This window comes from Aquarana catesbeiana, linkage group LG01, assembly GCF_042186555.1.
Source record: "Aquarana catesbeiana isolate 2022-GZ linkage group LG01, ASM4218655v1, whole genome shotgun sequence".
NCBI lineage: Eukaryota > Metazoa > Chordata > Amphibia > Anura > Ranidae > Aquarana > Aquarana catesbeiana.
Genome location: NC_133324.1, coordinates 405,553,842 through 405,571,931, shown reverse-complemented (window position 1 = coordinate 405,571,931; position 18,090 = coordinate 405,553,842). Strand labels below are relative to the sequence as shown.

Below are 18,090 nucleotides of genomic sequence, written 5' to 3'. Positions count from 1 at the left end.
TGTCTTCCGGGACTGGACGTACAGCGGTGACGTCAGGACATAGCTCCTCCTCCCTACATCGTTTTGTCACTAGCGGACGTGGTCACGGGATACCAGTGTGAATTGCCTGCGAGGGAGATGCGATGCAGGAACCGGCACTGGAATCACACTGGTTCCTGCATCGCATGTGTGTAAACTCAGGCTCACTTCATGCTTTGGAGACACAACATAAAGCAAGAGGAAATCTCTACATAGTGAGAGAATCTGGATTATCAACCAATATTTATCTGGATGGCGATGCTCACCAAAGTGAAGAAGGTGAAACTACCTAGCAGCAAAAAAAATGTTACATTCTAATCCTTCTCTACTGGATTCAAAAGTTATAAAAAAAAAAAGCTGTGGCTATACAAACAACAAAGTTGATTTTGTCTCAATTTTTAGTTTTAAATCAACTGCAAAACTAAGGCCACATTCACATGGATCTCTGAGCGGCTTCCAGGATCGCTTCTTCAGCTCGGCCTGGGATGGCTCCACTCAGCTCGCCTCGGGAATCTTCAGTGATGACGTCACTATGTCGGCGTGGGGTGTGGCTACAAGTTTTGGGACATCATAGACAGGCTCCGCCCCTCCAATTTATATTTTTTTTTTATGGGTATGACCAATAAAGCTGGCCACCGATGGATCGAAATTCGACCACTTCAGAAGGGACTGGGCAAATTTCGATCCACGTGTAGCCTTTCCTGTTTAGCCACTCTGATGCCTTGTATAAAAAGGCTGCACCGCTTCTGCCAGAAGTGATTAGCCAGGAAAGTGTCGGCCCAGTCCACCCCTGCTCCACCCTCGCCCTCAGCTTATTTCCACTCGACAAATGCGAGCAGGTGCGTGGAAATTTTGAGGGCTGTACTAGAGTATGTAATACATTAGTGGTTAACTGGAAAAAAAAAAAAAAAAACACATTTCCCAGCATAAATGAAATTAAATAAATGAAATTTTCTGTAGAGCTGGTCTTGAGAAAAAAAAATCCAGAACTTACAGTATTGTGCCACCAAATTTAATGATGGACATTATTTTATTATGACACAAACAAGTTATTTTTATAGCCTGAATAAAATGTGCAATAAATAGTTTAATTATGCACTGGGTTAATGATCATAATTAACTAAAGTACATTAGGAGCTTGAATGTAGTGCTGACGCCCTTAGGTGTTTGTGTATACTTATCACTATTTTCCAGGGCATCTAAGAAAAATAAAAGCTGAGGGCTGGCCCACCCTGTGTATCACTCCTTGTTTTATAAATGTAATGTATAGCCTTACTTGACCAATATTTGAGCACAAGCAGCAGAAAAAAAAGTGACTCCGCCTTGGATTCTACTTTAAAGTGGTCCTAAACCTTTTTTTTTGTATTAAAATAAACATGTTAACTTAACTGCTCTTTGCAATGCTTTTGCATAGAGCAGCCCTGATCTTCTTCTGGGGTCCCCCACCGATGCTCCAGGCCCCTTCTCTTCCTCGGGTGCCCCCACGGACAGCCACTTTCCAAGAGGGCACCCATGCGTGCTCGTTCCAGAGCATGCGCACGAGAGCCGCCGTTCACGTCACAGGGCTCTGAAGAAACGGCACGGGTGGCTGTTCCTTCAGAGTGCATGCGCCAGTGATGTCAATGGCTGCATGTACACTAAATATCTCCTAAATGGTGCATGTTTAGGGGATATTTACATTACCTATAGGTAAACCTTATCATAGGCTTACCTCTAGGTAAAAGCAATAGATGGAAGTTTACTTCCACTTTAACATTACTGCTATCCATCGCATGGAATAGAGACATGCATGACAACTAGCAAATTTAACACCACAAAATAAAGGTTATCCTTGAAGAATATCCACAGATCCTGTAGCATTTTCCTGGGAAGATTTAGGCTTCTTGCACACAGTACTGATGTATGAACATCAGACATTCCTGGCAGAAAAAAAAATAAAATGTGAGGATGGGCTGAATAGCATTTGTGAATGTGTACATACACACAAGCGTAAAAATTCTTCTAGCCTTATTTTAATAAAGAAAGTGTGACGAATGCCCATTTTTGCATGTATGTTTTTTTACTGATCTATAAGCAGCGCGTGTTTATGCACCTTGAAAACAATGGTCTGCATTTACATCAGTAAAAAAAGAAAAAAAAAATCCCTAAAACGCTGTACACTCCAAAACACTATTTGACCTATTGATCTATGGTTGCATTTACACTTGTGTAGCGCATGAACGGTTTTTGCTTTGTGAATGCAAAAATGCATTACTGCGCACATTCATGAACATGCAAAAAAGACGAGGCTCATGCTTGTAGTGCCATTTCTTGTTATTGGCACCTCAACCATGGCAAGCAAGACGCATGGTTTTCTGCACATAAAAATGAGTAGGAAATGTGGCAGGGCTGTTTTAGGTTATTTTTAATTAACCCAAAGCAAAACATTAAGAGAACCTAAACGTAGATCGTATCTAGGTCAAGATCTAAAAAACATTACAATGTGCTGCTAAAATCAACATTGTGTTTCAAAGCAAGCCCTTGCAAAACAAGTTTCTATCTATCAAATAAAAATCTGTATGTATTTCTATGAAGTTTGGTTAACTATATAACCCATGGCTGTGATGCTTCTGAGCATGACAGCTTCCAGCCAGCAGCCTAAATTGTTTAGAGGTGCCAAGCGTCAATCCAGAATGCAGTGTAAAGCAAGAGCATAGATAGCCTGTGCAATCAAACATCACAGAGAATGCCCTACACATGGAAAAATACTTGTGTTTTTGCAGTAGCTCATGGAAAACTACTGCTTTTTAGGTCATACGCATAGAATACTTCAGTATCTGTTTAGGCTGCAGCTGCCAGTACACTATGTGATTTGTTTCAAATTAAAATACAAAAATTCAGTGCCCACCTGAGAAATCAATTAGTGTATGTTTAAGGATGAAAACATTTGGCAGCAAAGAAAGCTCTGGCATCATTTGCGGTGAACTTCTAAAATGCAGAAAAACTTCTATGATTCGAGTAAATGTGCAATTCATAAGAACATGGTTCAGCAGAAGACTGTAGAACTTGCTGCTGGTACTAAAGTTTTGAAATCTTTAAAAAAAAAAGTAGCCCTCTATTATCACTTTTTGGGCTTATGAAGATAGGCTTTTCCTGTGTTTTTCTAAATGCATGTCAAATGCAGGTCAGCAAATTCCCATTGACGTCAATGGAGTAATGTAGAGGAGAGAACAGAGGCTGCGTTTGACTGCTTTGTGTTTCTTCAGATGCAGCATGCCCTATTGAGGTGCATTTGAACTACAGGCAAAGCAGACAAACTGTCAAAGCTGCATTTTGCATTGCAACAAAGGCCAGCCATACACGGTTTGAACCCTGTGTGAGCGGGCTGAATGTACTAAGTTGGTAGATCGGTCTATCAATTTGGGTACAACCAGCCTATCAGATTCACTTTCAATTACTGCTAGAGGCTCCTATAGCCACTGGCAACAATCACTGTCTTCTTCCAACAGGATGGCTTTGCCTGCTGTCAACCCCCCGCGCCGTAGATAAGGGAATCGTACAAATTTCTTTCCTGTACCTGCAATTCGCACCATCTATGGCCTGCCTTACTAACTTCCTGTCCTCTGGGGAACCAAACTGATTATGAAATCCAATCCTATCCCTCTACTGTGGCTTTACTTTTCCCCTCGCTGCTGTTGTGAATTGATTTTAGGGCTATGGGGACGCTTCGCTCGGCATCAACCTCAGAAACTTATTTTTTTTGCCCTAAATATATGTCCTACATCATCATTATACAGCTGACAGAATTCACCATCTACGCATTCAACACATTCCCTCCCCTTTATCCAACTGGCTGGCAAAACAAAACAAAAAAAAAAAAAACAAATTCTGCTTCCTAAGTCATCTTCCTGCTTAGAGCAATGGGGGTCAAAGGTAGACTGCATAATAGATCATCCTGTGCTGTAAGTAAGCTCATGTTTGACGCTCAATCTCACTTACATTTACCAAAACTATGATACGAGGAGGAGGACAAACCTAAACAAATCAATCAGTTTCTATACAAATCACGCAGTTGTCACTAGAGCTAAAAGAGGCTGTACAAACATATTGTATAGTGTATACCCAGCTTTAGACAGCACCGTGTAATGCAATAGAGCATTCACAGGTACTAAATATGCTTTTAAATCCAGTACCTTTGTATCCATTGCTTAAGTAGGCCTTTTGGACCAAATTTGAGCATCACTGGCCTATAACCATCTAAACCTCATATTAGGATTTTACCTAGCTTATAGTTTTGTAGTAAGGGTTTTCATAAACAGTACCTGCCAGCTTCATATCTGCCTTGCACACACTTGGAAAGTAATGCAGACAAAAGGTAAACAAACAAGGACAGACAATTACACTATTGAACTTGTTAAGAATGGGAGCAATGAACCTTTTTTCATCATTGGCTCTGTAAATTAAATAATAGGAAACTAGAAAAACCAAAACCTGTTTCGATTAGAGTAAAAAAAAAATTAAAATCAATTTAACTGTAAAAAAAACTGTATGATGTCCCGGTTTCTAAGCTGCGAAGTACAACTTGTGATACTTATTACACAAGGTGTTCTATTTTGCATCTAGCAGTTGTGCTGTCTCTGTTCTCCATTGCAATGCCTATTCCCCTTTAGTCTAGGTTTTTGTAAAAAAAATCTTTGCATTCAAATTATCATAATAAATGAAAAAAAAAAGCTTGGAAGACCTGACTGTAAAGTAGAGCAGACATTAACCACTTAAGGACTGGAAGAATTTGCCCTCTTAATGACAGGCCATTTTTTGCGATACAGGCTTTAACTGACAATTGCGCGGTCATGCGACGCTGTACCCAAATAAAATTTATGTCATTTTTTTCCTCACAAATAGAGCTTTCTTTTGGTGGTATTTGATCACCTCTGCGTTTTTTATTTTTTGCACTATAAACAAAAAAAGCGATTTTGAAAAAAACAAATATATTTTTTTACTTTTTGCTATAATAAATATCCGTAAAATAAAATAAAAAAACAACAACATTTCTTCATCAGTTTAGGCCAATATGTATTCTTCTACATATTTTTGGATAAAAAAATAAAAATCCCAGTAAGCGTATATTGATTGGTTTGCGCAAAAGTTATAGCGTCCACAAAATAGAGGACAGATTTATGGCATTTTTATTATTTATTTTAGCCACTGATTACTGTATAAATGTCACTGGCAGGGAAGGGGTTAAGTGTCCCCTAGGGAGATTTTTCTAACTGTGGGGGCAGTGTACTGACTGGAGGAGGAGAGAGATCGCTGTTCCGGATCACTAGGAACATCAGATCTCTCTCTACTCCCGTTGGAATGCATTGAGATAAAAAAAAAAAACAAACCTTCTGCCTTTACAGCTTAAGTTTTTTTTTTTTTTAAGCAGCACAAGGGCTATAACTTGCATTGAAGTGCCCCTTGTGCTGGTGGCTGATCTGCTTGTTTAAGGCTCAGTCGCATATATGCGAATAGGAAGAGTTGTGAACCGCATCAGATTCGCATGACATAAACCAAACCGGTTTTCTATGGAGACACAGGCACAATTTTCATACTTTTGGCTCTGTAGGCCACCAGAAAATTAAAATGAAAAACAGACAAATGAATTTGAAGTGCAGACTTTCAGCTTTAATTCAAGGGGTCGAACATAAATATCAAGTACAAATTTTAGGAACTGCAACCATTTTTATACACAGGCCCCCATTTTCAGGGGCTCAAAATGTAACTGGATAAGTTAATAAAATAATCAATAAAATGTTATTTACTATTTTGTTGAGAATCCTTTACTGGCAATGACTGCCTGAAGTCTGGAACCCGTGGACATTACCAAAGATTGTGTTTCCTCCTTTCTTAAGCTTTGCCAGGCTCTAACTGCAGCTGTCTTCAGGTGATTGACTCGACCATTGCAGAATATTCCACTTCTTTTCCTTCAAAAGCTCCTGGGTTGCTTTTGCAGTGTGTTTTGGATCATTGTCCATCTGTACTGTAAAGCCGTCCAATCAACTTTGCTGCATTTGGCTGAATCTGGGCTGACAGTATATCTCTAATCACTGCAGAATTCATCCAGCTGCTTCTGTCTGTCACATCAATAAACACCAATGACCCAGTGCCACTGGAAGCCATGCATGCCCATGCCATCACACTGCCTCCACCATGTTTTACAGAGAACGTTGTGTGCTTTGGATCATGAGCTGTTCTAAACCTTCTCCACACTTTTTTCTTCCAGTCATTCTGGTATAGATTAATCTTAGTTTCATTCGTCCAAAGAATTTTTCCAGAACTGGTCTGGCTTTATAGATGTTTTTTGGCAAAGTCTAATCTGGCTTTTCTTTTCTTCAGGCTTACGAATGATTTGCACCTTGTGGTGAACCTTCTGCGTTTGGTCTTGTAAAGTCTTCTCTTGAATGCAGACTTTGACAACAATACGCCCACCTCCTGGAGAGTGTCCCTCACTTTGTCTGGATGTTGTGAATGGGTTTTTCTTTACCATAGAGAGGATCCTGCGATCATCCACCACTGTTTTCTTCCATGGACTTCCAAGCCAGAATGTACCAAACTGTTGATTTGGCCACTCCTAAATGTTGCTGCTATCTTTCTTATGGATTTGTTTAGTTTTTGAAGCCTTACAATGGCCTGTTTCACATGCATGGACGGCTCCTTTGAGCGCATGATGTAGGTTCACAGCAATAGATTTCTAATGCAAATACCACACTTACACCATGTACACATGATCGGACATTCCGACAACAAAACCGTGGATTTTTTCCAACGGATGTTGGCTCAAACTTGTCTTGCATACACACGGTCACACAAATGTTGTCGGAAATTCCGAATGTCAAGAAAGCGGTGACGTACAACACGCAAAACAAGCCGAGAAAAATGAAGTTCAATAGCCAGTGCAGCTCTTCTGCTTGATTCCAAGCATGCGTGGACTTTTGTGCGTCGGAATCGTGTACACACTCAGAATTTCCAACAACAAGTCTTCTTGTCGGAAAATTTGAGAACCTGCTCTCAAACAGCTGTACTATATCTTACCACAATAAAAGGTGTTTTATGGAAGAGGTGGACCTTTCATTCATATGCCTGTCCTCTAATCATAGGGTGCTTTTCATTGCACTTTAAATTTTCCAACCATCAACCTCTTAACAACTTGCCAACCAGCCGCCACCATTTAACTGCGGCAGGTCGGCAAGATCCCGCGAGATGAGCCGTCGTAGCTATACGTTGGCTCGCGGGATTAAGATAGCAGGTGTGCGCGCCACCAGAGGCACGTGCCCACTGCACCGCAAGGGGTGCTGATGCTTGTGGCCGCCGGCCACGAGCGATTGTGGGCATGAAAGGCAGAATGAGGTCATGTGTGTGTAAACAGACAAATCTCTGTTCTGTGAGGCGTGACAGATTGTGAGTTCCTATTAGCTAGGAACCACATCCGTCACTTCCTCTAGGTCAGTCCCCTCCCCCTACAGTTAGAAACATACATAGGGAACACAGTTAACCCCTTGATCGCCCCCTAGTGTTAACCCCCTTCCCTGCCAGTGACATTTTTACAGTAATCAGTGCATTTTTATAGCACTGATTGCTGTATAAATGCCAATGGTCTGATGTGTCCGCTATAATGTCGCAGCCCCGATAAAAATTGCAGATCGCGGCCATTACTAGTAAAAAAAAATAATAAAATAATAAAAATGCTGTAAATCTATCCGCTATTTTGTAGACGCTATAACTTTTACGCAAACCAATCAATATACGCTTATTGCGTTTTTTGGGGGTTTTTTTACCAAAAATATGTAGAAGAATACATATCGGCCTAAACTGAGAAAAAAAAATAGCTTTTTTTTTAAAAAAAAAAATGGGGATATTTATTATAGCAAAAAGTACAAAATATTGTGTTTTTTCAAAACTGTCGCTTTTTTTGTTTATAAAGCAAAAAATAAAAACCGCAGAGGTGATCAAATAGCAGCAAAAGAAAGCTCTATTTGTGGGGAAAACAAAAAAGAACGTCAACGTAGTCCTGAATCACAAAAAACGGCCCAGTCATTCAGCAGCCAAATCTTCCGGGGCTGAAGCGGTTAAAGAATGCAAGATCAGTGAATCTCAATCCTGAAGTTCAAGAGTACATTATGCTTCTGTATGAAGTGTGATCACTAATCACTGCAAATGTTGAAGTATTTTTTTTTTTTTTTATTGTACATATTAGCTCATTGGATACCTCGGCTTGGTTTCCTGCTCGGTAGTGCTACATCATGGCTGGGCAACTGACAAAGAAGTGCTTATGTAGGCAGGAGTTATCTTCCTGTGTTTCACACGCACAGATCAGTAGATTCCTTTTTACCTTGGATGCAGTGTAGACATTTCTTAGGCTTTGTCTGACTTGCTTTGCACTGTGTTTCTTTAGGTGCAGCAGGTTACACTGAAATAAGAATGCATTGCAGGAAAATCAGGTTAAAAACTTAGCCTTTTGTAACATTTTGTTTTAGACCATGTATTTGAGCAGCTGTGTGTATAAATGCAAAATACATCATTGGTTAACAATAACACCTGTCTACATAAGCCCTATGTCTATGAGGTTTATATGTCATCTCCAGGGTCGTTAAAGTATATGGAAACGCCTACAATGAAATGCTCTTATTTACTTTCTTTTGGTCCGTTAAAGTGTAACTAAAAGGCAAAACTCTTTTTTCCCCCATTTTGCATAGAGTAAGGGAGTGTTATAACCGGTCAGGTTTATTTATTTTTTTTGCCATTGTGACTATTAGGGAGATTTCCCGGTCCCAAAGCCATAACAGGAATTGAGAGGAATTTCCTCAAAAGTGAGGTAATTCCTGGTTGTCACCAGGGTCTTCAGAACACTAGTGTCCCCATTGGAAGATTTCCCCTCTATTCCTGTTCTGGTGTCATTCCAAAATTTGGGATTTTCTTTCATTTTTTAATAATGGTAAACAGGACAAATAGAGAAGGTGCCTAATGGGGGCACAGACCGCAATAAAACCTGGCAGGTGTTTTAACCCCTCTACATTATATCCAACTAAAACTCAGTTTCCAGGATTTTATTTTGTCAAAGCTTAATTGAACAAGGTGAAGCGAGAAGCCGATTGGTACCAGATTTTGCACTCTCCCTCTGTGATCTTAAACAGCCCTCCTAGTTCTAATTCTGGACTTCAAAATTATTAGCCTTTACGTTGTAGAGATTAATATTGGGAGTAGCCGAGTAGTTTAGCAAAAAAGAAGATTAGTAAAGCCAACAAACCCGAGTTCACAAAATATGCTGTGAGTCGTCAGGCCCCTTTCATACGGGCACCTAAGTGGAATCTGCTTGCTCAGCAGGGGATTTCTAAGATGATCCCCACTGAGCAGGCGGATGGCAGGTCCGTGTCCGCTCTCCTCTACAGGGCAATCAGATGGAAACGGACCGCCTGTCCATTTCCATCTGATCCGCCAAATGGATGAGGAATAGAACCACCATCCACCTTTTGTTTTGGCAGACAGGATGGGATTGCGGAGGGTGTTGTCCGCTGACATCCACCACTCCATAGAAGAGATTGGAGGGTCCGATCAGGTCCGCCTGAAAAACTGACAGTCGGGACTGATCGGACAGCCCGTGTGCAAGGGGCCTTAAAGTGGAAGTTTACCCAAAAGGGGGCATTCCGCTTCTCTGCCTCCTCCCTCCCTCTTCTATCACTTTTGGACACTTATTTTATTGGATTGGGTGTCTAGTTTTGACAGGTACCCGCTCCCGCCCAGATCGCATTAGGCCAGTGATGGCGAACCTTGGCACCCCAGATGTTTTGGAATTACATTTCCCATGATGCTCAGCTACACTGCAGAGTACAGCTGAGCATCATGGGAAATATAGTTCTTAGGTGATCCAAGCAAAGTGTCATGGTTATGCAATAGAGTTTTCTCTGTCAGCTGACCTGTCTCCACGTGTTCATCTCTAAAGACCAGCTGCCTCTCACCTGACTGGTTTTATAACCTCTCCTCCAAGCACGGCCCCACCCCAGGCCCTATCAGGGAAACCTATATTAACCTGTGCACTGCAAGCCAGCAGTGCTGATCAACCATTGTGTGTTAGCCTCCATGTGTACTTGCTGTGTTTCCTACGTCTGATTCCTGTTACCGACTTTGGCCTGTTCTCGACTCTCCCAGTCTGCTTGTTACCCTGACCTGCGTGTTATGTTTATCCTTGTTTGCTAGTCGCCCTGACCTTTGGCTTACCCCTTACTTCCCTGTCGATCCAGTCCTTCCTCTTCTCCTGTAGTCTACAGTGAGCGTGAGCTGGGAGACCCTGGGGGCCGCGACCTGGAGCCAGACTGCAGCGCAGTCCATCCTCACCACTAGAGGCTCTGGTGAACACCCACTGGCTCTTAGACTCCACGCCCTGGGGAATCTATGCTCTAGCTACCACTGGGATCCATGTTAGTTATCCTGTAGACCTGCTTCCTGAACCTTCCAGGGTTCAATCCGCAGCCGTCAATCCTAGGGTCCACTACCTTAGCGGTGCACTTCCGACTCCTACAGAGTGCATCTGTCACCTGGTCCCAGGTGACCTGACACCTGTCACAAAGTTCGGCCCCCCTTTTGTGATAAATGTGTTACGTAAATAAAAGCTGACCATTGTAAGTACCCCTATCAATGGTAAATGGATGTTCGCAACAATCTTAACTGCTATTTTGGCTGGCTTGGTCTGTTAAATGAAGTTGAAAAAATAAGACTTACTGGCCGGATCACCAGGTGAAAGAAAAAAAGCCTAAAGGTGAGAAAACAAATGCAGCTACCACAATCGAAGGATTGGTAAGCTGCAATATGTATTACATTTTTGCTTTGGGGGTTTAGATATGCTGTAAAGTGGCCATAAAGCCAGTGTATGCATTTTTGGTTTTGGATAGAGTGCAGAATAGTTAAAGTGAAGGCTTAGGGAGATTACTCTTTTGTTCCAGTCTCTAAAAAGCAAAAGGAAGGGTTTTTTTTTTTTAAAAACATGAGGGGGAAATGACTTTCTGAGAAAAGTAGTCATCAGAACAGGTGTCCTCACTGCAAGCTTTATGCTCACCTCTGGTAACTACTAAGACTGCATTCACACCTGAGCGTTTCAAAGTCGAGCATTTTTACCACGATTTTGTACAGGTCATCAATGTAAAAAGCAGAAAAACGCCTGTAATCTGCCCCAAAGACGCTCATGTTCTTTTTTGCGCTTAAGGCGTTTTTCAGGCGTTTTGCTTTAGGTGACAAAATGCTCAGACGTGAACAGGTGCCATTGAAATTATGGGGATTTTGCTTGTTGGGCATTTTTCAGGTGTTTTTTGGGCGCTTTATGAGCTGAAAACGCTCGGGTGTGAATGCAGCCTTAAAATTCTTTCTTGGTGACAATGGCTACCAGGATAAATCTTACCAGGTAAACACAGACAAACAAAATATTAACAGAGGTTCTATCACCTCTACAGTGAGGAGGAAAAAAGTATTTGATCCCCCTGCTGATTTTGTACGTTTGCCCACTGACAAAGAAATGATCAGTCTATAATTTTAACGGTAGGTTTATTTTAACAGCGAGAGACAGAACAATAAAATCCAGAGAAACGCATTTAAAAAAAAAAAAAAGTTAAAAATTGATTTGCATTTTCTTGAATAAGATAAGTATTTGACCCCCTTCACAAAACATGACTTGGTGGCAAAACCCTTGTTGGCAATCACAGAGGTCAGACGTTTCTTGTAGTTTGCCACCAGGTTTGCACACATCTCAGGAGGGATTTTGTCCCACTTCTCTTTGCATATCCTCTTCAAGTCATTAAGGTTTTGAGACTGACATTTGGTAACTCGAACCTTCACGCTCCCTCCACATAATTTCTATGGGATTAAGGTCTGGAGACTGGCTAGGCCACTCCAGGACCTTAGTGTGGTTCTTCTTGAGCTACTGCTTTGCTGCCTTAGCCGTGTGTTTTGGGTCATGGTTATGCTGGAATAGCCATCCATTAACCATTTTCAATGCCCTGGCTGAGGGACAGAGGTTCTCAACCATGATTTGACGGTACATAGCCCTGTCTATCGTCTCTTTAATGCAGTGAAGGTGTCCTGTCCCCTTCGCAGAAAACACACCCCCAAAGCATAATGTTTCCACCTCCATGTTTGGCGGTGGGGGACGGTGTTCTTGGGGTCATAGGCAGCATTCCTCCTCCAAACACGGCGAGTTGAGTTGATGCCAAAAAGCTTGATTTTGGTCTCATCAGACCACAACACTTTCACCCAGTTCTCCTCTGAAGCATTCAGATGTTACATAGTAGGTGAGGTTGAAAAAATAAAAAAGACATATCACACACAATGTTCATTAGCAAGCTTCAGACGGGCCTGTACGTGCTTTCTTGAGCAGGGGGACCTTGCGGGCACTGGAGAATTTCAGTCTTTCATGGCATAGTGTGTTACCAATTGTTTTCTTGGCGACTATGGTCCCAGCCACCTTGAGATCATTGACAAGATTCTCCCATGTAGTTCTGGGCCGATTCCTCACCGTTCTCATGATCATTTGAAACTCCACGAGGTGAGATCTTGCATGGAACCCCAGACAGAGGGAGATTGACAGTTATTTTGTGTTTGTTCTATTTGCAAATAATCGCACCAACTGTTGTCACCCTCTCACCAAGCTGCTTGGTGATGGTCTTGTAGCCCATTCCAGCCTTGTGTAGGTCTACAATCTTTTCCCTGGTAGCCTTCGACAGCTCTTTGGTCTTAGTCATGGTGGAAAGATTGGAAACTGGTCAATTGCTTCTGTGGACAGGTGTCTTTCAAACAAGTAACAAGCTGACATTAGGAGCACTCCCTTTAAGGCCCCTTTCACACGGCGGATCCGCCTGTCCGTTTTTCAGGTGGATCCGAGCGAGCCACCCATTGACTCCTATCGGGAGATGGATGTCAGCGGAGATGTGTCCGCCAACACCCGTCTGCCATCCGCTCTGCCCAGACGGATGGCGAACGTATCGGATGAGATCTCATGAAAACAGACATGCTGTCCATTTTCGTCCGATCCCTCCATAGGAATCAGCGGTACCCTGACAGGCCCCTACCCACTCAGTGAGCAGAGACAGACCTTCATCTGCCGGCTCAAATGGATCCACCTCGTGTGAATGAGGCTTAAAGTGGTGTTCCAGCCAAAATTATACTTTTTAAATAAAAATACCCCTATAATATACAAGCTTAATGTGTTTTAGTAAAGTTAGTCTGTAAACTAAGGTCTGTTTTGTTAGTTTATAGCAGTAGTTTGTTATTTTATAAACTTACAGCAGGCCATGGCCATCTTAAGTGTGGGCATCTGAGGCCAGACTGTATTTCTTCCTGGATCTCATCCTTGCAAATCTCGCACATGCTCAGTGCAGCACAAGCAGTGTAATAGGTTTTAGGTCAGGTTTCCATAGCAATGGCAGTGTCAGAGGAAGTTGCCGCCCCTTCCCAGAAGGCATTGCAAACAGGAAATGATGCGATGGGCCACGGCCAGGGAGGAGGAAGTGAGAAATGAATACAGCAGATATACAGTATGTGCTGAGAAAAAAAAATTTAAAATATCCAATTTGTTTACAGTGCACAGTTTAGTGAGGGATGCTGAAGAGTTGTAAAAGTGGGTGGAACTCCACTTTAAGGCTGGATTCACACCTATGCATTTTTAGTGCTTTTTGCATTTTGCAGATTTGCAAAACAGAACATGTTCCATAGGAAACCATGCTAAATGGACTGTAGTGCAAATATGAAAAATGCAAAAAGCACTAAAAATGCATAGGTGTGAATCCAGCCTGAGAGAGTGCTCCTAATCTCTGCTCGTTACCTGTATAGAAGACACCTGGGAGAAAAAAATCTTTCTGACCGATAGGGGATCAAATACTTATTTCACTAAATAAAATGCGAATCAATTTATAAAACTTTTTTGAAATGCGTTTTTCTGGATATTTTTGTTGTTATTCTGTCTCTCACTGTTAAAATAAACCTACCATTAAAATTATAGACTGAACATTTGTCAGTGAGCAAACGTACAACATCAGCAGGGGATCAAATGCTTTTTTTCCCCTCACTGTATTTGTCATTAAAGAACAACAAACATTTTGGATAAGCATACATGCCACTTGAATAATAAGGAAGGCCCTTTTATCCCCATGGACAGGCAGTTGTAAACAGACGTTTACACCCACCTACCTCCAGATCCGATCAGCCCCACTAAAAGAAAAACATATAATTGGAGAAGACTCTTTCTTTAGGCAAAGTGGAGATAGCTGGGTATACATGGACAGTAGAGTCCGTTTACTCTCGACTGCCCGTGAAGCAGAGCGGGCTTTGCCTGTGTCCACTCTGCAGATACTGAGCGGACATGGATGTTTCATCCCCCTACTCTGTCCTTGTTCCGTCAGATTAGGCGACCCGTCAAATCTTGTCACGGAAGGGACATTCCGTCACGGCCATCTTGGTACACCCCGCACTCAGCCGCAGTAAGCCTACAATCTGAAGTCGCCAAGCGGATATCTTTTTACACCCACCGAAGTCTTGCAGTTCATACTTCTTTTTACCAGTAAACTGAGCTTATATCGTGAAATACAGTATTTAGAAGTCCGTGACACTGTTATGATGTTGAATTTTAAAATCAGCGGCGTTCTGTCAGATTAGCAATCGTGTGAGATCAGCAGGCTTGCCGCTGCTTTTAAAATTCAACATCAAAACAATGTCTTGGATTTTGAAATACACTGTACTGTATTTCACGATATAAGCTCAGTTTACTGGTAAAAATAAGTATGAAATGCAAGACTTCGGTGGGTGTAAAAAGATGTCCGCTTGGCGACTTCAGACTGTAAGCTTAGTTTGGGCCAGTGCGGGGTGTACCAAGATGGCCGTGACGGAACATCACTTCTGTCACAAAATCTGACAGAACAACCTTATCAGCAGGGATTAATTCACAGATACCCTGCTGATCGAACACAATCTGCCCCGTGTGAAAGGGCCTAGCTCTGTGCTCATTAGAAAGACTTCATGCTTTCTTTTTAAGATTTAATTTACTTATAATCTTGTTTTATCACATTCCAGGGCTTCTCTGCTTAAAGAGCTGATGACTAAATAAAAAGTATACTACTATTGCAAAAAAAAAAAAAATATATACCCATGATAATAATCCGAAAGTCAACATATATACATAAAAAACAATGTTCTCAGGAAAGTTGCTATAATTGTTATCTCTGCAAAGACCACATACAAAAATACAAATGACTAACAAATTATTTAAAAACTACTAGTTCATATTAAAAAACATGCTATTAACTGCATGATAGCTTTTGTCATCTATTTTGCAAAAGGTTACACCCACATTGACAGTTTCTGCTGGCACTGCAATCACTAAAATACACAGAACATAAAACTTGCCTTTGACAAGATTACTAGATCTACAACAAGATCAGATCCACCATATAGTGAAAAGAAATCAAATTAATGCTGCATGCTGGTGATTTCTTAAAAGCAGAATTAAAAACAAAATTAAATTAAATTGCAGCTTACCAATTCTTAGATGTGATGGCTGAATTAGTTTTTATTTCTTTAAGGCTTTTTTACCCCCTTTATTTTTACCTGGGGGCCCAGTCAGTAAGTCTGTTATTTTCAACTTGCTTTAACAGCTCATGCTGCCCAGACAATGTAGCAGCTAGAGGGTTGAGATAAAACATTTACCACTGACAGGGATGCTTACAATTAGTGTTAATTTAGTCGACTAAAACAATTGAGATGACTAAAATACGACTAAAACTAAAAGCCATATTAGTCAAAAGACTATGACTAAGGCTATGTTTCCACTAGTGCGTCCCCAAAGTCGCGCGATTTTGCCGCGATTTTTTACCGCGATTTTACCGCGACTTTTTACCGCGATTTGAAGCAATGCCTGTATCTATGGACCTCAAGTCGCATCAAAGTGGGACCAAAGTAGTGCAGGGACTACTTTGAAGTCGCTGCGACTTGAAGTCGCACAGATATGAACGGTACTCATTGGAAATCATGGGAAACAATTTGTCATGCGACTTTTCAGTCCCAAGTCGCATGAAAAGTCGCACTAGTGGAAACAGAGCCTAAAACTAAATTGCAATTACTGAAATGTACTGGAGATTTTAGTCGACTAAAATGTACTGGAGGAGATTTAGTCAACTAAATACGACTAAAACAATTGCAGAAGACTAAAATGGGACTAAAACTAAAATGCCATTTTAGTCCTAAGACTAAAATTAACACCGCTTACAATGATAAACTTTTATTAATCACTTGAGCTCCAGAAGGTTTTACCCCCTTTATGACCAGATCATTTTTTGCTATTCAGCACTGCGCAAACGTTAACTGGCAATTGCTTGGTCATGCAACACTGTATGCAAATTAAATGTTTACCATTTTTTTCTACACAAGTAAACGAGTGGCCTCTATGGTAAGATACTGAGGTAAGCAACAATACACAAGTACCATCATCCAGAAATCAATAATTAGCAAGATTGGGAGCCTGATCCCCAGTCAGGCGACCAAAAAATAGTGGGGGCATGTTGGACTATTGCGGTACAGTACAAATAAATAACAATATAAAGAATATACCAGTGATAAAAAAATGTATAGTCGATTTTATTGATGCAAAAGACAAATCACTGGTAATACACTACAGCAAGGTAAAAATAAATAAAAATAAAACACCAATGGGGTCATTATTATACAATAAGACAATTGATCTCAGATATCATATTCCTCAAGAGGGAATCTGAAGGTGGTTAATTCTGACTAAACAGTCTGAACCTAACAATTGGGAAAAAGTACAATGAGATTTAACAAAAGAACAAAAATAGTAAAACTGTATTACAGCATCAAAAATAAAGAAATGTAATAAGGATTGCAGGGGGAAAGGGACAAGTCTGCTTACCCATGTCCCAACAGACCCCAAGCGCAAGGCTCCACCGCCAAAGGGTGATCTCCCACGGCGACCCGGGGGAGCTGCAAAGATGACGGGGATAATAAGGATAAATATATTGTAAAGTAGTTGGGTATACTAAGTTGCCAATGAAAAACAAAAGAGCCAGTGGCACATTGGATAATAAGGAAATAGTGAATGGTGAAGGTGTAAAGAGTGATGTGATGGGTTACATGATACAAAAAATTGGGTGAAATAGTACATAGGGAAGAACGAAGAAATAAAACCAATAGAAGAATGTAAGAGGGTGTAATGGTGTTGAGATGGGTACGGTGAGAGTGAATAAAAAACAGAAGAGGGATGAAGACCAGACGGGGAGGGAAAGATGGGAAGTGAGAAGGAATTGGACCAGGGAATAGGGTAGAAGAGGAGAGGGGGGAAAAAAAGGGAGGGGAGGGGGGAAAAAAAGGGAGGGGAGGGGGAGAGGAAGCGGAGGGGAGGGAAGAGGGGAGGAAACAGAGGAGGAAAAAGGGGGGAAGGGAAAAGCAGAGAATTGAAGTGTGGGGATATAGAGTGGTTAAGGGCACAATAATACCTGGTGCTAGTATGGGCGTAGGAAGGTACCAGGGGAGGCACCCTAAAAGGGGCCAGTGCCGTGCGAGGCCAGAGGAGAAGTAATATGGACTGCAGGTTAAGGGGCGGAAGCAGGATACAGCATGTTCGCCCATGCCTGGAGTATCTAGAGGGGAAAAGGCATGGTTAAGTTACATACCAATGCTGGTGCCCAGGGGTACGGGACTAGAGTAAAGAGGTAGGGTAAGTAATCCATGGCCAGCTTACTGTAAGTCAGAGGGGATTACTTACTCTACCTCTTTACTCTAGTCCCGTACCCCTGGGCACCAGCATTGGTATGTAACTGGCTCTTTTGTGCCACTGGCTCTTTTGTTTTTCATTGGCAACTTAGTATACCCAACTACTTTACAATATATTTATCCTCATTATCCCCATCATCTTTGCAGCTCCCCCGGGTTGCCGTGGGAGATCACCCTTTGGCAGTGGAGCCTTGCGCTTGGGGTCTGTTGGGACATGGGTAAGCAGACTTGTCCCTTTCCCCCTGCAATCCTTATTACATTTCTTTAATTTTGATGCTGTAATACAGTTTTACT

At 41.6% G+C, this 18,090-nt stretch overlaps 1 protein-coding gene across 4 annotated transcripts in view; it reads right to left on the bottom strand.

The window, feature by feature from the left end:
- The window catches only part of JAK2 (Janus kinase 2), a 338,377-nt gene that overhangs the window by 280,961 nt on the left and 39,326 nt on the right, over positions 1-18,090 (bottom strand). The window contains exon 2 of one of the 4 annotated variants that reach the window (XM_073635011.1): positions 8,369-8,446. The exons of 2 other annotated variants lie outside the window; for them this stretch is intronic. The gene's annotated coding sequence lies outside the window, so the exon portion shown is untranslated. One more of the 4 variants, XM_073635026.1, reaches the window with a different exon arrangement.